At 38.4% G+C, this 26,014-nt stretch overlaps 1 protein-coding gene across 2 annotated transcripts in view; it reads right to left on the bottom strand.

The window, feature by feature from the left end:
* The window catches only part of LOC129775022 (LIM domain transcription factor LMO4), a 967,612-nt gene that overhangs the window by 929,005 nt on the left and 12,593 nt on the right, over positions 1-26,014 (bottom strand). For both annotated transcript variants that reach the window (XM_055779176.1, XM_055779177.1), the window contains exon 2: positions 10,858-10,904. The gene's annotated coding sequence lies outside the window, so the exon portion shown is untranslated. The remainder of the gene's footprint in view (positions 1-10,857; positions 10,905-26,014) is intronic.

Here is a 26,014-nt window from a genome sequence, read left to right as displayed (position 1 = left end):
ATGTCAGTTGACAGAATACAGTAGAGAGGCGACGCTTGTACGAATAGCGTTTGTGTTTGTTAATTTACCAAATCCGAAAGTCGACGCCACTGAATGGCGTAAGTTCCTTCTTCTCGTTTACATGGCGACCAGTGACACCGAGTCACGAGTGAACCGACAGATCCGATGCTGTTATCGCGTATTAAAGTGAATTTAAACGCAGAGTTTAGAGCCTACTGAGCAGAGGCAATGGTGAACTGCAAAGTTTAAAGCCTTTTAAAAACAAGAAGAAGAAGAAGCCTACTGTTGTGTTGTGTGTGTTAGGTCCCAACCAACCGGGTACGGTGTGAATATGAATCATTTAAGCTAAGAAAAATTCGCTAAATGAACTTTTAAACCAACCGGACGCAGTGCAAGTGTGAATAAATTGAGTAACGAAACATTCAGCGAAAAGATGGTGAAAGTGAAAATCGGCAAAGCGGGGAAGAAATTGGACCCCAGCGGAAACTATTGAAGCCGTTTACGAAAAATTAGAATCGCAGACACAAGTGAAATCGTGAAGCTGACAGTAGCCACCTGGATAAATAACATTCGCAAGTCAAGCAGTATTTCAAAAAAAAAAAAAAAAAAATGAACATCGATTTGGATCCAACTGGACACCCCTGAGATCTGACGGACGCAGAGGCACCCACGCCCCCCCCACCCCCGAGAAGAGGACACTTGCGGAGAAAACGTGGCGTAAGTCAGACTCGAGTTAGTCTAATCCTTTTATATACGGATATCATGTAATAAATTTATAGTCGAGGCACAAAATATTTTTTATCGTAATACCCACGCGGCAGTAGGAATAGGTAGTAGGAATTAGAAAAAAAAAAAAGCAATTACAATACCCACAAAATTGGTTTTACATATGTACCGTTGAAAATGGGGTTATTTAATACCAAACCCGTTAGTAACACGGGCGACGCTCAAATCCAAATTTTAAATCACCTAGAGAACCACAGTGTAATGCACGAAGCTCAAGGAGCGATTATCTGCGTCACACTTGCCCTCATATCCATACTACTAATTTCGAAAATATACAAAGCATATAAGGCATGCATGAATGCACATGCTATGCAAGCGGCAAAAGCTCACGCAGCCGTAGTCGACACCGTCTAAAAGAATTCGAAAATTTTAAAACATGCGTTCGAACGCAGCCTCAGCATAATAAATTCTTTACCGATAACCATTTTTCCTTGTCTCCTTGAATGGACGAAGTAACAAAGCTCATCCAATTGAATATACAAAAACTAAAACATATACACCTGACTATACAACAGGAACTGGTCAGAAAACTAAGGAAAAGTACTTTAGCCAAACGCCTCACGGAAGCGGAAGCGCTCGTGAAACAGATTAAAAAATTGTCGTCTACGTTACTAGACACAACCCACGGCTCAGAAATCATAAAAATAACCGAAAAGGCGGACCAACTTTTGAACGCAATTAAGGCGTCAATCGAAAAGGGTAGACCAAGAACACTCAAGGAAATTGCGCTAGCCGTCCTATTTTGCCTCAGGTTACAAAGAAAACCGAAAATGGCTAGCATACTCGAAATAATCAAGACTACATCGTCTATAGTTCCGCAATTCGACGGAAACATAGACAAACTGAAAGCCTTCGCTGACGCTTTAAACTTGGTGAAAACATTTGAAACTCCGGAAAACAAAGCAACCATAATTAACGTCATACTAACCAAACTAGAGGGACGGGCGAGAAATGCATTCACTGAAACACCGACATCGGTGAGCGAGATAAGCAAAATTTTAAAAGCTAAAATAACGACCAGCCCACCGGAACAAGTTCTAGCTAAAATGGCTAACTTGAAACAAAACGGTGGAATCGAACAATTTTGCCTGGATTTAGAAAAATTGGTGTTCAGTTTGGAAACAGCGTACACCGCTAAAGAAATTCCGCCCCAAGTTGCCAAATCTATGGCAAACAAAGAAGGCGTCAAACATTTAGCCGGAGGGTTAAAAAACGAAAAAACCTCGCTCATCATAAGAGCAGGGAATTTCAATTCATACTCCGACGCGATGACTAAAGCGTTGGAGGAAAACTTAAATAATGCGAGCGCATCAGTATTTGCATACTCGCAAACCAACAGAAACGCCAACCGTTTCAACAACAACGTTGACACACATTATAATAATTACAGGCGCAGGCCAAACGACTTCCATAACCGCGGTAGAAACCAAAACAATTTCAACCGCAACAATTTCAACCAAAATAATTTCCAAAACCAACCGCGTAATAACTATAACCGTTTTGGCCAGCAAAACCAAGTTCGAGACCAATTCTCAAACATAAACCCACAGCGAAATAACAACAACAACAATAGGCGGAATACAAATTTTAACCGCCCTCAGCAATACATCCGCCTAACGGGAAACGAGTCACAACCGACGGATGCCCTCCAGTCCGAACCGGCATTGACATTGGAGGAAAACAAACATTACGGAGACCAACATTAAATATTTTTAAATGCGACGTGAATTGTTCAATGTTCGTTACACTATACTTACAAATGTCAAGCAAACCATGTATATTAATAATTGATACAGGCGCTGACATCTCAATAGTAAAAGAAGAAAAAATTAACGGAAAACAATTAATACACCCCGGAAATAGATGCATTATTAATGGAGTTACGGAGGGAAAGACCGAATCCATAGCGAGCACAAATACAAATATCATTTTTGACGATATCCAAATTCCACACCAATTTCAAATCGTCAACAACAAGTTTCCTATAATTGCAGATGGCATTTTAGGCAGAGATTTCCTCACCAAATATGAATGTAACCTATGCCTCAAAACATGGCTAATGACCTTCAACTATGAAAACACCAAAATTGAAATTCCGATTCAAGATAGCTGGGAAAACAATTACATTATTCCCCCTAGATGCCAAATTATAAAACACTTCCCGTCACTCAACCTAAACGATGATGCCCTTGTGATCGCACAAGAAATCAAACCAGGCATTTTTTGCGCAAACACAATAATAAACCCAAACTCACAATTCATTACAATAATTAACACAAATACCACACCAACATCAATCCCAAAAACCTTCGCCCCCACCACTATCCCCCTTAAAGAATACACCATAAATCACATTACAACGGAATTAGGAGAAAACCCAAAAGGTAGACACGAGAAACTGATTAAGGAACTCAATTTGAATCATACACCCCAACATGCCCAGGAGAAATTAACAGAATTATGCACTAAATACAACGACATTTTTGCACTAGAAGACGACATATTGACAACCAACAACTTCTACAAGCAAACCATTCACCTTCAAGACAAGACACCCGTTTACATAAAGAATTATCGAACCCCGGAAGCACAAATTTCAGAAATAAATAACCAAATCAGCCACATGCTAAATAACAAAATAATCCAAAATTCCACCTCACCATACAATTCTCCCATCCTCTTAGTCCCAAAGAAATCAAATACTCAAGATAAAAAATGGCGATTAGTGGTTGACTTTCGACAACTAAATAAAAAGATAACCCCAGATAAATTCCCCCTACCAAGAATCGACGAAATCCTCGATCATTTGGGCAGAGCCAAATATTTTACAACCCTAGACTTAATGTCAGGTTTCCACCAAATCGAACTTGACGAAAAATCAAAAAAGTACACAGCATTTTCGACCTCTAACGGTCACTACGAATTCAATAGGTTACCATTCGGTCTAAATATATCACCAAATAGCTTTCAGAGAATGATGTCCATAGCACTTAGCGGACTCCCACCTGAATGTGCATTCCTTTACATCGACGACATCATCGTCGTCGGCTGCTCAATAAACCATCACCTTATTAACTTGGAAAACGTTTTCAAACAATTACAAAACTACAACTTAAAATTAAATCCCAAAAAATGCTCCTTCTTCAGACCAGATGTAACATATCTAGGTCACAACATTTCAGCGGCAGGTATACAGCCCGACCAATCAAAGTTTTCAGCGGTAACAAACTACCCCACACCATCATCAGCAGATGAAGTGAGGCGTTTTGTTGCCTTTTGCAACTATTACCGGAGGTTCATACAAAATTTCGCAGAAATAGCGTACCCATTAAACAAATTGCTCAGAAAAAACGCAAAATTTGATTGGTCTCCCGAATGCCAAAATGCATTCAATAAATTGAAAAACGAACTTATCTCACCAAAAGTTCTCAAATTCCCCGATTTCACACAAGAATTCACCCTAATAACCGATGCTTCAAAAATAGCATGCGGCGCCGTCTTAGCCCAAGAAAACGACGGTATAGAACTACCCATTGCATACGCAAGCAAAGCCTTCACAAAAGGTGAAGCCAATAAATCGACAATTGAACAGGAATTGACAGCAATTCACTGGGCAATTACGTACTTTAGACCATACCTCTACGGGAGGAAATTCACAGTAAAAACGGATCACAGACCGTTAGTATATTTATTTTCAATGAAAGATCCCTCATCAAAACTCACAAGAATGAGGTTGGATCTTGAAGAATTCCATTTTGATGTAAAATACGTTCAAGGTAAGCTAAATGTGACTGCAGATGCGCTATCACGAATAGCAATTAATTCCGAGGCACTTAAAACTATAAAAGTCCTGGGTATACAAACCAGAGCAATGACTAGAAAACTAAACGAAACGAATAACGACACAGAAATTACAGACAATAATTCAAACCCCGACGATACTGAGTCTGATCAGCTCAGAGCGTACGAGGCTATTGAACCCCGAGAATGGCAAAACCTACCTAAACTTCTATGCGGACGCGCATTAGAAATGAATAAAGAAACAAACGCTAGCGGAAACAAAAATTTGAAATGCGCAATAATGAATAAAAAAAGAACCGAAGAAAAGTCGTCGACAATAATTGAAAATGCAAGCAACACAAAAGAATCCCTGGGAAAACTAGTAAAGAAAGTTGAAAATATGGCCAAAAACTTGAAAATTAGCATGATAGCTCTAGCGTTATCAAGCGTAATTTTCCAAATATGCAGCGTGCAAACCTTTAAGAAGATTTGTAATGACACGCTCAAAGACTTGCAAATAGTGCTCTACACACCCAAGCGTGTGATAGAAAGCCAAAACGAAAGGTTCGAAATTATAAAAAACAATCACGATACACCCACTGGTGGACATACAGGAGTCACCAGACTATACAAAAAGTTAAGCAGACTCTATTCGTGGAGTGGCATGAAAAAAGATATCAGTAGCTACATCAAGAAGTGCATAAAATGCCAGCAAAATAAACACACAATACGAACAAACGAAAATTTCGTCGAAATTAAAACACCCCAAAAAGCATTCGACTGCGTATCGATTGACACAATTGGACCATTTAACAGATCCAATAATGGAAACCGATACGCACTGACCATTCAATGCAACTTAACAAAATACATCATTATTAAACCCACAATAGACAAACAAGCATCCACCATAGCCAAAGCCTTCATAGAAAACTTAATTCTGGTCTATGGAATTCCAAAACTCATCCAAACAGACCAAGGAACTGAATATAAGAACGAGTTATTCGAAAACATAGCTTCATTACTGAAGTTTAAACAAAATTTTTCCACTCCATATCACCCTCAATCAATAGGAAGCCTGGAAAGGAACCATCGTTGTCTTAACGAGTACGTAAGGCAATTCGTCAACCAAGCACAGAGTGACTGGGATGAATGGTTGCCTTACTACACATTCTGCTACAACACAACACCACACACAGATTTCTCATACACTCCATTCGAGTTAGTTTTTGGAACGAATGCTAAATTACCACAAAACCTCACAACAAGCACATATGTAGAACCAATTTACAACATGGATTTATATTACAAAGAACTTAAATATAAACTACAAATAGCATCAAATACCGCTAGGGAAATAATTGATAAGGTAAGAAAAGCCAGAAATGAGACACAGAAAACCATGGCTAGACCATCAAAAGTAGCCATTAATGATCTAGTATTTCTATCAAACGAAAACAGATCCAAATTAGACAAAGTATACGTAGGACCATATATAATAATTGACATTAAACACCCTAACGTAACAATAAGAGATGATCAAACCAATAAAGTCCAGACTGTACATAAAAACAGAATAATACCATATGAGCAACCCCACCCTAAGGGGAAAGGGATACCTAGTTAGCAGTTAATCCTTCCGACAGTTATTATCAAATGTAAAATGTATATATTAGTTAGTTAGCAGTTAATCCTTCCGACAGTTATTATCAAATGTAAAATGTATATATTAAACAAATATTAAAAATAAATATATTTATAAGCAAATAGAACACCCAACGAAGACAATCCGTATAATCATATTATAAGGATAATCTTTATAAACAAACTTAATTTTTACCTGAATACACGAAAAATGTACATATCACAAACATTGAATAAACACTAAAATTGTAAGGTCAGACGAATCTTTCCACCTAATTTAACTTGAATGACTTCTCAATGTTACGTCATTCTCCGAAAGGGGAAAGGTGTAATATGATCACGCTTAAACCCAACTCATCAATATTCGAGGCCTCTAAGGCAATAAACCACCCCGAGGGCGCTGGGCGATATAAACATAAAATGTGATACGATACCCGAGCCAGCAATCTGGCCCAAGGGTTCGTTTACTATTTATGATTGTATAACTCGACGCGCACCAAGGGCAGCGGCGAGTTTGTCTTCCTTCCGCCCCGCTGCGAGTTTAGCTAGCAGCAGAAATTTAACCAAACATGTGGCGCGCATCCGGCACACATGTTTCAGCACTTTCTTTTCCTATTTACTTTAACCCACAAAGAAGTGCTTTCTCTCTCTCTCCGAAGAACGCGTCTGACCAAGGCCATCACAGCCCACTCTAACTGCTGGTGCGATGCTCCGCCCAGCATAATTTGTAAATATTCTGTGTAGAGTTTAAGCCTATTTTTGTAAACTAGTATTTAAGCCCCGAGAGTCTTTTCTTTGAATATAGATGTCAGTTGACAGAATACAGTAGAGAGGCGACGCTTGTACGAATAGCGTTTGTGTTTGTTAATTTACCAAATCCGAAAGTCGACGCCACTGAATGGCGTAAGTTCCTTCTTCTCGTTTACAATGTTAGGATAGGGGTTGAGATTTTTCAATTGTTTGATAGTTAATTACATGATATAAATTATTTTATTCAAGGTGAAAAATTGTTATAGAGTGCCGCTATATTTTGATGTAAAAATCTCATCAATCCGTCATGAAATGACTGAGCAATAAGCGTTTGAAATTGGACATTTTTCACTATGCGATCGATATTCGTTTTTCAATTTGTACCCCAATATGTTCCCGAAAGACGTAATCCTACGTCAAAAGAAAATGTATTAGGTGTACCGGTAAGTTTCTTCGGGTTTACAACAGATGGCGTAACTTGATTATTATTCCAGTAAATCAAATTTACAGTTGGAAAGCTATTGTCATTGCGCGTCTTTTTCAGTATATATGTTCACTTCGAATATGTCAAATTTCGTACCAACGAGAGTGTTTTTGCGGGGAGTATTAATTCAAGATCCGTCACAAACGCAACAATAACTTGCAGATACACTTGGAGTAGCTCAGCAAACCATATCCGATCGTTTAATAACAATGGGACTGATCCGAAACATAGGACATTGGGTGCCGTATTAATTGAAGCCACGAGACGTCGAACGCCGTTTTTTCATGTGCGAACAACTGCTCCAACGGCATAAAAGAAAGGGTTTTTTTTGCATCGAATCGTTACTGGCGATGAAAAGTGGGTCCATTATGACAATCCTTAACGCCGGGCAACGTATGGATACCCCGGCCATGCATCAACATCGACGGCCGTGCGGAATATTCACTGGGTGTGGTGTACTATAAGCTGCTAGCACCAAATGAAACCACTACGGGGGACCTCTACCGACGACAATTGATGTATTTGAGACGTGCACTGAAGAAAAAACGGCCACAATACGAGCAAAGACACGATAAAGTTATTTTGTAGCACGACAACACTCGGCCGCATGTCGCGAAACCGGTCACAACATACTTGGAAACGCTAAAATGGAAGGTCCTATCCCACCCGCCGTATTCTCCAGACATTGCTCCAACCGATTACTACCTTTATCGATCGATGCAACGATGGTCTGGTTGACCAGCACTTCTCCAATTTTGATGGAATAAAAAATTGGATCGATTTGTGGCCAACAAACCAGCCGAAGGGATCCGTGAATTGCCAGAAAGATGGGAAAAAGTTGTGACTAGCGATGGGCAATTCTTTGAATATTAAATTTGTAACCGTTTTTGCAGAATAAAGCATTATTTTTTGAAATAAAAACGAAGAAACTTACCGGTACTCCTATTAGAATTATGCTTCAACGCGTTAATGCTCCCTCCCCCTGAAAAAATGCACATAATTGGTCGAACCGAATTTCCCGACTATTTATTTTTTCAACTCATACAAATCCACTACAAAATGTGTCTGAACAAATCAGCAGCAATCAGACAATCAAAATAATGGTAATGGCAAACGATTTTGAATTTAACCGACGCTCAACCCCCGCTCAAAATAAAGGATGGTAAAAAGTAGGGAGCGGGGGGCAAGGCATGTGGAATGGATTTTTTCCTGCATTCTCTGTTTTCCACCACTATTGCTAACCATTTCCGATCCTATTCAAAAATGGTCAACCCCTCGTATAATTCAAAACGCTGGACTTATTTATTGTGCCCGCATGTATAAATTAATTTCACATTTATTAATTAGCGAAATGAAACTAAATTATTTATGGATGCACACATTTTGTGTGTTTGCGTGTGCCTGTTTGGAACGAGAGTGTGGCAGTGCTAGAGCGGTCGGCAACGGAGGAGGAGGGATGCTGCTCGAAAGCCCTCCATCCATTCTCATCAGCCCATCCAATATTTCTATATCGATAGCAAAACTCCGAACTTCACCACCATCGGAAGGGGTCAATTTATTTTCAGACTAATGATGAAATTAGAAAAATATACAATAGAGTATGTTCGACTTTTTTTTCACTCTCGGTAATTTCACCCGAGATTCAGCATCCTGGCGCCAATCGGGTGCCCCAATTTTTCAATGCAATTTGATTGTTTGATCTGTGGCGGAGATGTAGGGTGAGTGGGTGGTTTTTTAATGCGGCAAGAGTTAGTTCTCACTCAATGATTCGATAAATTCGTTTTGTCAATAACTAGGAAGACGTTTGACAACGCTAGCGAAAAATAAGACATTAGGTTTGAGAAATGAAAGAATATTAAAGGGTGTGTCACATCAAATTGCATCACGGAAAAAACGCTGTAGAAATTCGCCCAGTAGACCGATCCTTTTGTAAATTTTAGACAGTAAAATAAAAACCATTAAACAACTTTTGGCATTTTCTTTTTATTCATACTTTGAGCCCAAGCCCGTATGCTCGCACCTTCCTCTTTACCCCGTCCATAAGGATCTGTACAACGTCAGGTTGTAGTTTTTTTTAACAGAAATCCATTTTCTCTTGAAGCCCGCTTCCGATTTGACAACTTTTGGGTTCTTCCGGAGGGCCTGCTTCATAATCGCCCAATATTTCTCTATTGGGCGAAGCTCCGGCGCGTTGGGCGGGTTCATTTCCTTTGGCACGAAGGTGACCCCGTTGGCTTCGTACCACTCCAACACGTCCTTTGAATAGTGGCACGAAGCGAGATCCGGCCAGAAGATGGTCGGGCCCTCGTGCTGCTTCAATAGTGGTAGTAAGCGCTTCTGTAGGCACTCCTTAAGGTAAACCTGCCCGTTTACCGTGCCGGTCATCACGAAGGGGGCGTTCCGCTTTTCGCAAAAGCAGATCGCTTGCCACACCATGTACTTTTTGGCAAACTTGGATAGTTTCTACTTGCGAATCTCCTCCGGAACGCTGAATTTGTCCTCTGCGGAGAAGAACAACAGGCCCGGCAGCTGATGAAAGTCCGCTTTGACGTAGGTTTCGTCGTCCATTACCAGGCAATGCGGCTTCGTCAGCATTTCGGTGTACAGCTTTCGGGCTCGCGTCTTCCCCACCATGTTTTGCCTTTCGTCGCGTTTGGAGCCTTCTGAACCTGGTATGTACGCAGGCCCTCCCGCTGCTTGGTATGTACGCAGGCCCTCCCGCTGCTTGGTCCGCTGGACGAATGAACTTGACAAATTCAGCTTATTGGCGACATCCCGGACCGAACTTCTCAGATCACGTCTAAACTGCTTAACTACGCGCTTGTGATCTTTTTCGCTGACGGAGCATCCATATTTGCCGTTCTTCACCTTCTGGTCGATGGTTAGGTTCTCGAAGTATCGTTTTAGTACTCTGCTGACCGTGGATTGGACGATTCCCAGCATCTTACCGATGTCCCGATGTGACAACTCCGGATTCTCGAAATGAGTGCGCAGGATTAATTCACAACGCTCTTTTTCGTTCGACGACATTTTTCCAAATTTACGAAAAATTGACAGTGAAGCATGGCCAACGTGATCTATACACTCTTATCTGATTATAAGCGAAAGCTGAAGATATAATTCCTAAAAATGAAATTTATACAGCGTTTTTTCCGTGATGCAATTTGATGTGACACACCCTTTAATAGCTTGTGACCATAAGTAAACCATTTTTTGCTTAGATTGCGGTACTAAATAACACGAACGCTTGTTAGAAATATATAAAACAAACGTACTATTTAGCCCAAAAATTTTTTTTATCTGTACCGATCTTCTATCATGAACCGTGAATCATCAACGGATCGCAGTTCCTTTTTTTCAAAAAAAAAATCATCAAGATCTTAAATATGGTCAATGACATTGGATGTACTTACATGAGCTCTTAAATGAGAACTAACATCTGAACCTCTCTCTCATCTTTCTGAAATAACAGAAAAATTACATATAAGATTCCTTGTAACGAGAAGTAAAAATACGTATAAATAACTGTGAAGTACATACAAGGTGTTTTATCAGTTTTATAGAACTTTCAATTGAAACAAAACACAAATTGTTCCCGAAATGCACATTTATCGAGAACGGTGCGATCATTGTTATGAGTGGTTTAATTTCCGTTGTGTACGAATATCGCAAGAAGTAGGGTAGGGCGGGGCTAGTTGGTCATTTTTGAATAAATATGGCTATAACTTTGTAATGCGAAGTTTTGCGTTAGAACGTTATGTACCACGATGAACCTTACCTTTTACCCTTTCAATGAAAAATAACCAGAGAATCAATTATTTGACATTTTTCTTTTATTTAACGTCTTTATATTTCAGAATGAATTGACCAACTAACCCCACACCCCGTGTGTGGGGTTAGTTGGTCAATAATAGGCATGTTTTTATTAGCAAATAATAAACATTTTTCCATTAAAAGTTTCCTTCATTATAAATTAATTCATTAAATCAAAACAAAAACAGTTAACTAATATCATGTAGCAAGTAAAAAAACAAATTAATGAAAATTTCAATTCAATTCAATTCTTTGTTTTGACGTAGGACTACGTCTTTCATTTCTATACTGGGGTGTAAGTTCAAAGTATCGAAAACGAAAGCGTTACGCTGGAGAACGAGATTTCGATTGTTAATAGTTAATAGTAAACAACTGAACGAAATGATATGATAAACGCTTCATTCGAAAGATAAAATGTCTACGCGTTATATGCTTGTTATTTTTTAACCAAAAAAACTTTTTTCAATAGCCCCAAAAATTGCTTTCCAAACAGGCTATTGAATTCACACCAATCGGTATATAGGAGAGTGCCGCTCGGAAATCCACTCAGTTATGATTATGCAACGATTGAGGTACGATCGCTGGAATGGATGGACTTTTGCCTAACACAGACTTCAAAACCATGGAGTCTGTGGAAATCGGCATTGCAAAATAAATTCAAGCTGCGGGTACTTATGTACTCGCTTGCGTTCTTGCAAATTGAAATGTTTCCCTAACACAGACTACAAAACCATGGAGCCTGTGGGAATCGGCATAGTAAATTAGATGCAAGCAGCGGGAATTTTTGTACTTGTTTGCATTTTTGCAAATTGGAATGTTTCCCTAACACAGACTTCAAAACCATGAAGGCTAAGGAAATCGACATTGCAAAAAAAAACCGATACAAGCGGCGAGTACTTTTGTACTCGCTTGCAATTTTGCAAATTGGAATGTTTCCCTAACACAGATTTGAAAAACATGGAGCCTGAGGAAATTGGCATTGCAAAATAGATGAAAACTACGGGTTCTTTTGTACTCGCTTGCATGTTTGCAAACTGGAATGTGTTTTCCCAATACAGATTCCGAAACCAAGAAGTTGGGAAAATCGGTATTTCAGATACATTCAAGTCGGCAATACTTATATACCCTTATGTATTTTTACACTCCTAAATTCGTTTTGCTAACACGGATTACAAAGCAGGTACAAATGCATGTTTGATGATTAGGCAAAATTTTGATAACTATTTGCTGCGATAACTACTTCCATAATGCATGAATTGACTTAAATTGGGATTTGTTTGCAATTGAATCCGTAAATAGTTTCATTCATTCACTACTTTAATCAATACACACAAAAGATAGCTCTGCGCAGTGGCGATATCGTACCCAATGAGGAACATCCGAGGTGAGATTACTGTTAATTGAAGAAATACAATTGATTACTAAGCCAACGATAGTCCTACGTCAACCTTGAGGTTATATCATAGGTATAACCCATCCATAGTTTTTAAGAGGCTTTAAACTTTGCAGTTCATTCGCCTTTAACGAAAATTTCAAACTATCATGTTGTTGATAATTAGTCAGGCAATCTTTTCTAGCGATTTCGTCTCTCTTCCACTTTGTGGCGAACCAGAGATGCCAGGTTTGAAGACATGTCTTGATTTTGAAGACATTTGATTTTGTGACATTATGAAATATGTAAAGACATTTCAGTATAATAGCGTACGTGGATTTTTAAAGGATATTATTCCCATGAAATTCCAACTATTGGCCGAAAATATCGTCAAAAAAGTAGGGCTTTAGTCTTAGCGAACGAAGTGGTCTAAACACATATTGTCTCTAGAAGACATTAGTTCATTTCCGCTCGAAAATTCGAATGATTGTGACATTGAATTTCTATTATTTTCGCCCTACTATACAATAGATTAACCTAGATCTTTCAAACGACCACTTCGAAGGTTTCCCGGTTACATACCTTTTCTACAATTAGTTTTATGGATATGGTTTGAGTTACAACCAAAATTTCAAAGCTGAAATAAACAAATAGAGTTATCTCAGTTACGTTTTTTTGTGAAGTACTTTCCTCCGATATTATGGTGAAGACATTTTCTCGTACCACGTCAAGTCTTTTGAAAAGAAATCACCTGGCATCCCTGCGACGCACAACCGCTTGCATTCTTGCTTGCATTTGTTTTGATGACATTTGTACCGTTCGTTCCAAAGTATATAGAAATAGCCTCCAGGTATGCTACATTACTCAATGCAATCTGGTATTCTGGTATTCAATGTAGCGTTTATTATATTTAATGAAAATTTAACAACGAAAAATATAAATATGATAAATATTGCGAGTGGTTTGTATGGTGGTTGTCTCGTTTCAAATACACTGGGTTTAACAGTAAAACATATGCTTTCTATATTTATGTATAGCTTGCGTAATGAAACACGGTATACCTGAAAATTTTATATGCGTTGCTCTCAAACGAAATTTGTGCGACTAACTAGCCCCTCTATATATGAAAAAGAATATTCGTGAAAGTTCAGAAAAATAATTTTCAAATCGATTTCCATTAACACTTAAAGCTTAAAATAAACCTTTGTTTTACGTTTGAGCCGTTTTTTTCATGGTTATTAACCAGTTTTAGAACACATTTTACAATGCCCAAACCGTGAATGATTTTTGGCAATATCGGAACCATGTCCGTATTTTTTAACCTACTTAATAAAAAGTTTTTTCCAATTTGCTTATATTATTGTATCAGATCGCTAATTTTTTGGACGCTCAGACTCCAAGATATCGTCACTGACCAACTTATCCCTATAACCAACTAGCCCCGCCCTACCCTACTCAAGCATCTCGAAAAAACGTTCCCGAAATCGAAACCCGCTGTTGCTTTTCAAAAGTTAAACTAATCCGCTAGGTTAAATAAAGAGGAATATTAGAAATGGAACAAGAATTGTCGATTGAGGGAGAGTCCTGTATACGGAATTATTCAAAAATACGCTATTCTGGAGGAGATCGAAGGTGAACCAACTCCGTTCAACAACATAGAGGGTAATTCCATCGAAAAGATTCAAGAATGACATCAAGAGACCGATCCTGAAGCCGCGAACCAGAGCTTGAAGAGTCATTAGCAGCTAACTTATCTAAACATGAACAAACGCGTTCTGTTGTATTAGTCCCTGATGCATTCGTCGTTCCCGGTGTGAACTATTAACTGCTTAGTCCTGATGAGGATCGAGTGGTGTGTCTTCTGACCCGTAGACAACTGGCCGCTCGACAAGCGATATCAAATGAGCTTCCAATATTCCAATATTCCAGCTCTACAAGATCTCAAACGACGGATATTTATTCAGCCTAAAAAGATACCAAGGCACAAGGCGCAGTTAAATAGTTCCTTAACTTTGGCTAAATCTAAATCTAAATTCTTAAATCTATTCTTATATTTAACATCTAGTTACATTTCAACTTGTCCTATTGTTTGTGAGAAGGGAACCGATCGCTCGCGAAGGAAGAATTGACCTGAACCAGCGAATTTGCACAAAAAACACACCGAATGATGCTTTGAAGTAGCAAACCATTCTCATTGCACAAGTTTCAGTGATTCGAGCTTGAAGTAGTCAAGAACGACACCGGTGATGTAATTATGTAAACGCGAACTATCGATCACTGTGTGCGAAACCTGAGATGGTAATCGAGAGAACTCCTCTAAAAATCGAACCGGCGATATATTCCGTTATTCATCGTGGGTACTCTGTATCGTACTTCACTCTCGACGGCGGAGAGTTATCTTTACTCACGTAATAGCCATGGAAAACAGCTATTACTACCATCATCCTTATGGGCTTTGAACCCTCAGTTCTGGTTCTCAATAGTTTCAAGTTTTTTTTTCGGACATGCTACTATTGAGATCCATAATTCGTCTGCAGTTTGCTCTAAGGCCACCGTTCCAGCAGCGCCACGAATAGCATCATCAGCAGCGGGTAGTTGTAGCAGCGGCCAACGAGTTTTCATTTTCCTGCCATCCAACTGACAACCGTAACCCATCGCTTTCGTGTAATTAGAGCGTATCAAGACTTGAAACGAGAGTGGACAATAGAGGGGTCGATTCCGAACCAGATGACTGTCAAATTAGGACCAACTGCTGATTAATCAATTCTAAAGTGTTGCCAATAATATTTAAAAAAAAAACACTTCTAAATAATGTACTCATAGTAAATACTCTCAAACTAATTTTCATGACAAAGAATAATAGAACAATATAGTTTGTTACATTATATGCAACAATTTTGCTCTACATCATCCAAATGCAACTTTTCGTAGAATATATTATACGAGAAACATACGTTACGGGCGTAGAAAAAGATACCTGATCTCACTCGGAAAACTTGGCATCACGCGTAGTTCGGCATCCCTGTTGTTCGCGGTTCGTCGAAGAAAAAACTCTAAGGGGGTGGGGGAAAGAGTTCTGCCATACAAATGAAACACAAATTTCTGCATTACTCGAGAGTTAATCAAGCAAATGAAACCAAATTTGGCATGTGAAGGTTTTAGGATACAATAAATGTTTTATGGTGGTTAGACATTCCACCCCCCTCTCTAAGGGGGAGCTGCCATACAAATGAAAGACAAATTTCTGCATAATTCGAAAACTAATCAAGCAAATAAAACCAAATTTGGCATGTGGAGGTTTTAGGGTACAATAAACGTTTTTATGGTGGTTTTAGGGTACAATAAATGTTTTATGGTGGTTAGACATTCCACCCCCCTCTCTAAGGGGGAGCTGCCATACAAATGAAAGACAAATTTCTGCATAATTCGAAAACTAATCAAGCAAATGAAGCCAAATTTGTCATGCGAATGTTTTAGGGGACACGAAACGTTTCCATGGTGAATAGACACTCCTCCCCTCTCTCTGAGGAGGGGCCATACAAATGAAACACAAATTTCTGCATTACTCGAGAATTAATCAAGCAAATGGAACCAAATTTTGCAGTGGAGGTTTTAGGGTGCAATAAATGATTCTATGGTGGTAAGATGCTCCTCCCCCTCTCTTAGGTGGGGCTGCCATACAAATGAAACACAAATTCCTGCATAACTCTAGAATTAATCAAGCAAATGAAACCAAATTTGGCATGTGGAGGTTGTAGGGTGCAATAAATGTTTTTACGGTGGTTAGACACTCCACCCCCTCTCTAAGGGGGAGCTGCCATACAAAATTAAACAATCAATATCAATCAGTTCTGCGATGAACTGGCTCATAGTAAGAAAACGAGAATGTTTGAAGGTATTGATAACAAAAAAACAAACTTTGGGCGGGACGAAGTTTGCCGGGTCAGCTAGTTTCCACCTAAATTCGTTCACTGGACCATTGTGCAGTGATGAAGGGAGAATCCCTCTTACGTTTAGTTAGTTAATATTATTGACCCTGGGTTTGTCCAAAGTTAATTTTCACATATGTTTCATAGTTCACCAAAAAACATCCTTTGTACTTGGTCAGAATTTAGTCGAATAATGCATGGATTTTAGCAACCAGATTCTGCCTCAGAGCTCTGTTGAGATGTTTGCAGGCATGGTACGATCGAATCCTTCTCGAATATAGATGCGTCGAACTGTACTGTGCGCAGCAACAAACTTTTTCGCCGATTCACGAGATCCTAGGATTATTTCGAACTGTCCTGATGCTCTGTGCTCGTAGTTTCCGGTCATATGTTCCATTTCTACATTTGGTTTACTCTACGAGTTTCAACGTCAACGGTTCTCGGTAACGTCCGAGCACGGTACTCACAATCGATTTTGGAAATTTGAAATCTTCCTCCTGACAACATTGGGTATGCAGATTTTTTTCGCATCTCTCACCTTCCAACTTTTCAATGCGTGTATCAATATGGATAAATTTCTTACCACTATGTAAACAATCCTTCCATATCAAAACGCTGTCACAAGTTTCTAGAAGCGCTACAGTAAATAAAACGAAGCGACCTAATATGAACCGGGACAGACTCTAGTAGGTAGGTAACTTTCACAAATTTATAAAAACATTTAGAACTTGTGAGAAAAAATAGTTTATTCCATTCTCTAAACAAAACAGTAATTACTTCCAAGTTAATTACTGCGAATCCACCTATTCAGAATAGCAATGTGGAATTCTTCTCATTTTGTATCCATAATTTCGAGGCAGCAATTTCCGCTGATTCTCATGCTCACTTTTCCCACATTGGCCACTAATTGGTCCAAAATCAATTACAATTTCACCACACCGGCAACAACCGAGAATGTTAGCGGTGGTAAGCAATTGATTTAGTTGTCGAACACTGCTAATTAGTGGTGCATTTTCAACGTATTTGGTTTTCAGGGATGAAGGCGTCGAGTGGTTTGTGTTTAAATTTCTTTGCAATCCTGTATACTCTGTTCTGGGAATTGGTTCCCATGAAACGAAACGAATGCTGTAAACATACCGATGAGCGCTGGTATATACAGAGATGTTTGTGACAGACTTAGCCTCCGTCAAGACTACGTCGAGTACATCTCTCCCTCACTAGTCAAATATCTTTTAATTAAACTTCTCCAAAATTAAACTCTAAATGAAGTCTTGTCTAATCCAACCCATATCCACCCTGCCGGGTCTGGAGGACAATCCAAAAAAATCCCAAATTTCTCTCATATGCGTACTTACAGCGTGCGGCACCGACTGCGACAAGGCCTTGCGTGGCGGGTTTTTAACGGAGCATCCAGGCGCCCCAAGGTACGACAACGCACGGAGAACAAAGCAAAGGCTTGATGTATTAATTTTAATTAAATTTATTAAAAACACTCCGCAGCAACTCTTTCGCCTTTCTTTTGGACGAGAAATCTGATGTAACGCGCTCAAATGCCTTCGAGACAACATCGAAAAAAGTGCTGAAAAAAATAGAACGGAACCTTACAAGACTGAAAAATACACGTCGAAGGTTCCCTCACCTCCAGCATCTCTCAGCAATCACGCCGTGAGTGTGTCAGTACCGCAATTTTGGAGATTACTTGCAAAAGGTTACCGCAAACAAGAGCTTATTATATTTGCCTCTTCTGCTCAGACACATAACTTAATTTGGCACAAGGCAACATCATCACAGAGATTTATCAAAGCTCCGCAATCGAGTGCCGACTCGAGTGCAGGAGGGGGTGGTGGGGGCTAGGAATTTCCATCACAGAGCCCGGTCGAAAGTCACGCAGCAATTTGCAGGAGGAATTCCACGCTTCGTAGCAACCCACACCGCCGCCACCCCCGCACGCACCGTTGCGACCTGTGCGAGACCACTGACCGCATAAATTTGTCAAAATTGATAATGCTCCAATTAAAATGCCACTCTCGTGCGCGCGACGACGAAATTCCGCCACCTTCCCGATGCAGGTTTCAAGTTGTTTACAAATATTAGGATGCGGGTTATTAATTTGTGCCGCGAAGAATTATTTTTCTTCGGCGTTTTTTTTTCGCTCGTGGTTGCGCTTAGTTTGATGGAGTTCGTTTAAAAACAAAAGCCTTTCAGCCGCTTTTTGCAGGTCAGCAATTCCAAATGAAATCGTCCTAAAAATGCAGATTTTAAAAACTTATATTTTTGATTCCAATGAAAGTGTGTATTCCGTTTGGGTTGGAGGAAATGAGTTTTCCACAGCAATTGGGAATTTTTTGACTCAAGCGTAACTTTTGAAAAGGGCGTATCGATTTGAGTAAGGGAAATTTTGATAATTTATATCTCAAAAACTATGAGTCGTACCGAAATAGTGTCTTAGAAAGAGTTATACAGTATTGATGGTTGAATATGAAAAAAATATACACTGAGAAAAAAAATCAGTACTCTTTTTTTTATTTACAAAATAAAAATTCAATTTGCAATATCCAAAATACATATTTTTTAATATCTCGAGAATGGGAGATTGATAATAACCTATTTTGTTTTAAATCACACCAGAATTCTTTATTTGTGGCTAAGAATGATTGCTGACATACAAAAATTCGAAAATTCCTAAAAATTCGATGTTCCACAAATTTCGTCAAAAATAGTTTTACCAGCTTCTGCCCATTTTTTAAATTTTCTACATGACGCTATTTTATATGAAAAAATTGAAAAAATATATAAAAAAATACATATTTTTTGATATCGCAAATTAAAATTTTATTTTGTAAATAAAAAAAAAAGTACTAATTTTTCATCTCAGTGTATACTTTTTCAAATTAAGCCACCAATACTCTATAACTCTTTCTAACACACTATTTCGGTACGACTCATATTTTTTTAGATATAAATTATCAAAATTTCTCTTACTCAAATCGATACGCCCTTTCGAAAATTAAGCTTGAGTCAAAAAATGAACCATGATGATGAATTTGGAAAAGTTGTTGGAAATTATAAGCAAATTCATAAAATTTCATGAACATGACAGTATAACACGACAAACATATTAAAAGGGATTATTTACTATAAAAAAGACAATAAATTAGAAATATTTTTTTAAATATTTCGAGAATGGTTACATTTAGAAGGAGATTGATAACAGCCTTATTTGTTTTAAATCACATCAGGATTCCTAATATGTGGCTAGAAATGATTCGAATCAAAAATACTCATGTTTTGTCATTTGTCGATTTCATTTTTCAGGTAGATAATTGTTTAATGAAAATACGCCAGCTGAAAAGTGTTATGAACGCTATGGTTCCCTGGTTACAAAACTACACAAAGGAAACAATAATGTTGGATCCAATGATTTTTTTAATACTTTGTTGGTGGATTCTGAAAATCTGTGACTTCGTGGCTTCGAATAAAATATACATAATTTTCAAGTAACAAGTTGTTTGTTTTGAAATTCTATTCTATTGGGTTGCCCGAAAAGTAATTGCCGATTTTTTTCCGTTACAAATGAAATACATTTTTTAGTAAATAAAATGAACGCATAAAGATGTACATAGTTTTAAAGCTTAAACTTTAAATTTTTGGAATATTTTACGAAAATCTTTTTATCTTTTTGACGTGGGACTACGTCAAATCAGAACGTTTTTATGGAATAAAGTTAACGGTAATAACTATTTTTGCTGCGATCGGATCTTAACGATTTGCATACCAATCGAATCGGAAATTGTCTATGATTTGTTTGATATGCTATACATTACAATTCCATAGTCTGTATATGACTTAAATTGATGTCAATTGGAGGCATTCCCATTTCCCATTTGTTCTGTCCATTTGTGTGCTTTACCGAACAGAGCTGTCAATAACGGGCAACTAATGCAGCCGCTAGAATAAAAACAACGAACGGGGATAGAGTACTTGCAGAGAATATTTGCGAAGTAAACTTCACCCTTGCATAGTAAGTAATATGTCGCTAGCGTACAAGTATTGCATCTCCTATGAGGAAAATTCTCAGAAAAAATTGCTAGGGAATATTTCAATTAACCTAACCATCAGAGCCATGGCAAAGCAAGCGAAAAAAGAGAAGAGTGCAAATGATTATAGGTCGCTCTACCCATCAGTGTTTGCCTTTGTGTGTGTTGCTTGTTTTCGTTGCGCGAAAGAAACAAATTGCGACATATGACCATTTAGTGTTTTGTTCTGGCAAAGGCAAGAAAGCATCGTTGCTTCTTGAAATGATTCATTAAACCTATTCAGGGTACCCGGAACTGTTTACTAACGAGTTATTTATGAAATTTCGACGCATTCGCAAATAATATCCAAAAAAAAAGCGTACTCCAAAGTCCTAGGCGGTCGTGTCTCGGATACAACCCCTCGATTTTTTTTTATTTTTTTATTAATTCGTTTATTTTAACAGGCTCGGTTACATAGGTTTGAAGGAGCCAAACGTCTTTTTATCTTGATATGTGTAGATGTAGCGGGCAAAAATATCGGGAAGAAACAAACAATCGATATCTATCTGATTTTTCAAAGATTTTATGGACTAACACAATTTTCTGATACTATTTCAATAGCAAATCCAATCAGCCTTTTCAACCAGCTTTCATTTAGTTCCTAAAACGTTCCTGTGGAACAGCGGTATTCAGCCTTTCAAGGGGGCACAAACACGTATCAGTCATGGTTTCGCGGGTCGTAAAAAAAATAAAGAAACGTCAAGCCAGAAATTCAAGAATGAAACACTTTGGTACAAACATTTAGTATTACTGACGAGAGCTGAGGAATGAATGCTGAGTGACCGTTTCGAGAAACAATGAAACTCCAATTTGCGCAGATTTCCAAATCAACTCTCAGGATAAACATGGAACACGCTGATTACACGCTGTCTAGAGCGAACCTGAAACACAGAACATTCTGAACATCCAAGTAGTTTTTTAGTATCTCTTAGCAAAATAACATTTCCAATCCTCCCAAAAACAGCGTCCAAGGAACTCGGCAACAGAAAATCCGAATCGAATCGAGTGTATGGCGGCGGCGTCGACAACAAGCGTTGCGGAACAAATTTTTACCTTCAGTTTTACACCGAACGCCACTTTCAACTCGGAACCAATGCTCGAATCCACGAAAATTTATTGATTGATCGATTCGCGAACACGATTTATGAGTCATCCTGCAATCTACCAGATGGCATCGGTAGCGAGACTTTCCAAATAGCCTTTCTCAAGACCCAGTGTTCAGTTAAGTTTTCTATAATGTTTTTTTTGAGGTCGGAGACGAATGAACTGGAAATATATGAGAGTCTGAGTAAACCTCGATAGTTCAAAAGTGGTAATTTTGTCCTCGAAGATGAGGAGCGCCCCGGTGCACCAAAAAAAATCAAAGATGAGAAATTGGAGAAGTTACTCGATGAAGATCCATGCCAGACACAAGAAGAACTTGCAGAAATGTTGGGAGTAACACAACAAGCAACTGCTTCAGAGACAGAAAAGCCGAATAGTCACTGGTGACGAAGAGTGGACACGGTACGGCAATCCTAAAAAAAACTTAGGTTAAGCCCGGCCAGCCATCAACATCAACCGCAAAACCGAACATTAAGGTTCCAAGCTTATACTGTGTATCAGCTCGAAGTCATTTATTATGAGCTACTCAAACCAAATGAAACTATCACAGGAGAGCGTTACCGACAACAATTGATGCGTTTGAGCCGTGCCCTGAAGGGCAAGAGGTCGCAATACGCCGATAGACACGGCAAGGTGATTCTGCAACATGACAACGCTCGGCCCCATGTTGCAAATGGAGTCAAAAACTACCTGGAGAATATCAAATGGGAAATCTTACCCCACCCGACGTATTCACCAGACATCGCTCCCTCCATTTGTTCCGGTCGATGACACATGGCTTGGCTGGGCAACGATTTTCCTCCTATGATGATACCGAAGAAGGGACGATTACTGGATTGCCTCAAAAGACCAGTCCTTCTTTCAGCGTGGAATCCGTATGCTACCAGGAAGATGGGAGCTGATTAAAGCTAGCGATGGACAGTACTCTGATTAATCTGTAACTTTGCTTCTTTTTATAATAAAACGTTGAACTTTAAAAAAACGCTGGAAACTTATTTGTACTTCCAATAAATAATAAACGCATCGCAAATCGAAAGGCAGTTTTGAAAACTCCAATAAATTATGTACCATGGTAATTTGTCACCTTGATGAAAAAAAAATTCGAATTTTTTGCGTCGATTTCAAAAACCTGCTTTTCGATTTGCGATGCGATCATTATTTATTGAACAATTAACCATCAAAGACGACAAGGATTTTTTTTATTTCTTCCCGATGTTTTTGTTTACTACATCTACAAAATAAAAAGTTGTTCGTAAAACATTCACAAATTGAGAGTTTAAGCTTTAAAATAATGCGTTCATTCTATGTACAAAAAAAAATAATTTGTAATGAAAAAAATCGACAACTATTTTCGGCTAAATCTATATTTTTTTTCTTCTATGCAGAGATGCTAACATTCCTGATTTTTCACGATTTCCCGGACTTTTGGCACGTTCCCTAATCTCTTGACATACACTCAATTCTGGAAATGATCCTGATTTTTCCTGATTGTTGTACTATTTACTTTCTCAGAATAAAAATAATCCGTAATAAACATACTGGTAATAAATATGCATCTAAAGTTTTCCTGGTTGAAACAAGGAACCAAGGTAGCCAACTATAATTTAAAATCTGGATAGCTCACAATGAGTTGTCTGGAAAATTCGTACCGATTTTTGAGAAAACAAAAGCAGAATTTTTGATAGGCAGACTTGGATACATCCAATTTTATTCTGCATTCAACAATTTCATTATTTTATTCTACAATCGCCTGCCATCTTTCGCCATCTTCCAAGCGGCTTAAAAATTCTATCCTCCCATTATACATGTGCGGACCAGAGAGCTATTATTCTCATTTTCAAACAGAAAAACTTTTAAAGAGATCCCAGTATATTTTTTAACGGATAATTTTCATTCTGTTAAAGTAAAAAGTTCAAAAAATCAGAAGAAATCAGGATCGCTTCAGAAAAATTAGGCAAAATTGAGTGTTTGTCAGGTTGCCAATTAACGTCCCAAAAAAGTTGGGAAATCCTTAAAAATCATGAAGGTTGGTATCTCTGCAGGGAACTGTCATAAAAACCTATGTACAGTGTAGACATTTTATAAAACTTGAAGCAGATGTGAAAGATACTCTATCAGAATTACCTGGTGTTTTTTGAATGCTTAAAGCACATAGTCCTGACTCTTACTTAATCATTTGTCTGTAGAATTCCTGATATTTCCACGGAAACGAATCATTATAATATGAAATCAGAATCAGATACAGTTTTTGCATAATACTTTTCACAATTTGCGGATAAACGTGTGCATCCGTTAGGTGGAATTCATATTCGATATGGAAAGGTAAATGTTCATTCAAAATTTTCATTTTAAAAGTGCGTTTATTGAACCGAACTTGAACTTTTCGCTTCACAATGCCTGAAGACAAAGTTCAATGCCGTCAGCGCGAATTGAATGAATGAACATTGAGGATAGCGTTGTGATATCTTTTCTCGCTCTAGAATCTTACTTCAAGGATGACAGATTTACAGACATTTTGCAAATTTATATGATTAAAAAACCGTATAAGAATATATGATAATCTTATACGTATACAAACATACAATGTTTAAGCTGCGTGAAAGATAGCCTAAGATTGTGGAACAAAACTGTGCATATGAAATTGAATAAATGAACAAATGTATGCCCACGAAAATTATGCTTTTGTTTTCCGAAAAATCGGCACGAATTTTCTGCTTCTATGAATGTAGTTCAAAGGGCAAAATTTATATTTTTTCGAGATCTTCGTAAACTTAGACAACGTATCTGAAACCAAATAAATGACGAATACAATTATCCCAATCAATCAGCTTCTTTTTGCTACATAGGGTGTTCCAGTGAAACCTTATCTGTGATTGAATGAAAAATTACCCTTTCAAAAAACTAATAATCGCATAGAGAACCGATTGCAATTTTTGGGAATTCGATCAATTTGGGATTTAATCTAGTTCTCAAACACTTCCATTAAATTTCATTGAATTTCTGCCTCCAGACACATCGTACACGATTTGTGTAAAAATATGTATTTTTTAATTTTATTTGTTCAAATCCTGAATAGCCTTCTCATTTGCATCAGTCGAATAACTCGAGTTCTATAATCGAACCATATCATCTGTGTCATCTCACATTTTCCGATGACTGCTACCGCAGGTGCCGGAATTCAAGACCTGTAGCACGCGGTAAATTCTTGCAAATTGCTCAAGTCCGGCCACCAACGGCAGCACCAGCAGCAGCAAAACCCTGGCATTATATGTGACGCTTTCGCCAACAACAATTGCGGTTGATTACCGATCTGATTATTGCTGCTTTGTGGTCGATTGCACGCGATTTGCGTTATGCGGGTGTGCGTGGGTTGTATACGCATATATGTCGGTGGCGATGGTGGCGACAGTCGACATCCGACGGGGGTACGTGAGGCTGCTGCATTCCGCCGCGTGTCATGGCTGCCGTTGTGGCGATGTTATCCGCACGTGAAGCTCAGTACATACCATAGGTGGATGTGGTTTAGCTGGGCCCCGACACAGAATGCAATTTCATAAACCCTTCGGCGGATTGTTTTAATGTTGTAATAAAATGTTGTCATTCTAATCACTGTCAAGGCGATTTTGCCTTGTGGTAGCTGAGCGCGTTCAGCGCAAGGAATGTAGATGTTGTAAATAGATTGTATCGTGGTTTGGCCGGGTGTAATTGGTCGGCCTACAGACAACATTATTGGGTTACACGTGTAGATAAGGTGTCGGCACTTGTAAGCGTCTTAATTAATTAACCCTAATTGTGAAGCAGTTTGTGATTTTAATTTAAATGTAATCTTTGAATATGCATGCTCTGCGTCGATTCTACTACAGGATAGATGTTCAGCTATAAAAAAAAAAACTTGGCATAAATTTTGGGAAAATTGATGGTTTTCTATCAATCAGTGTGCCAAGGTGTTTTGTTCCTGAAATTCTTATACACAAAAAACACATATGTGCATATCCTATCCAAAAAGCCTGAGTATCTTGAAGACAGTTTAGTAAAAATATAGATTTTCATTTTTTTTATTCTCACCAAATATGGAAACCTTACGAAATTCTATTTAAAAAAAGGTCTCTTGAAAGGAGTTATTTAAAAATTGGCTACTCTTTGAGCAATAAGAGTTCATAATCCAGACCGTTTTTATGAGGGACATTTGATTCCAAGAAGCTTACATTTCAAGGCTGTCTTGAAACACACTTTCCCGGAACACTCATTCCGGTAAAGAGCGAATTGGGGTAGCCAG

This window comes from Toxorhynchites rutilus, chromosome 3 (assembly GCF_029784135.1).
Source record: "Toxorhynchites rutilus septentrionalis strain SRP chromosome 3, ASM2978413v1, whole genome shotgun sequence".
NCBI classification, from domain to species: domain Eukaryota; kingdom Metazoa; phylum Arthropoda; class Insecta; order Diptera; family Culicidae; genus Toxorhynchites; species Toxorhynchites rutilus.
This window is presented reverse-complemented; position numbering and strand designations above follow the sequence as displayed.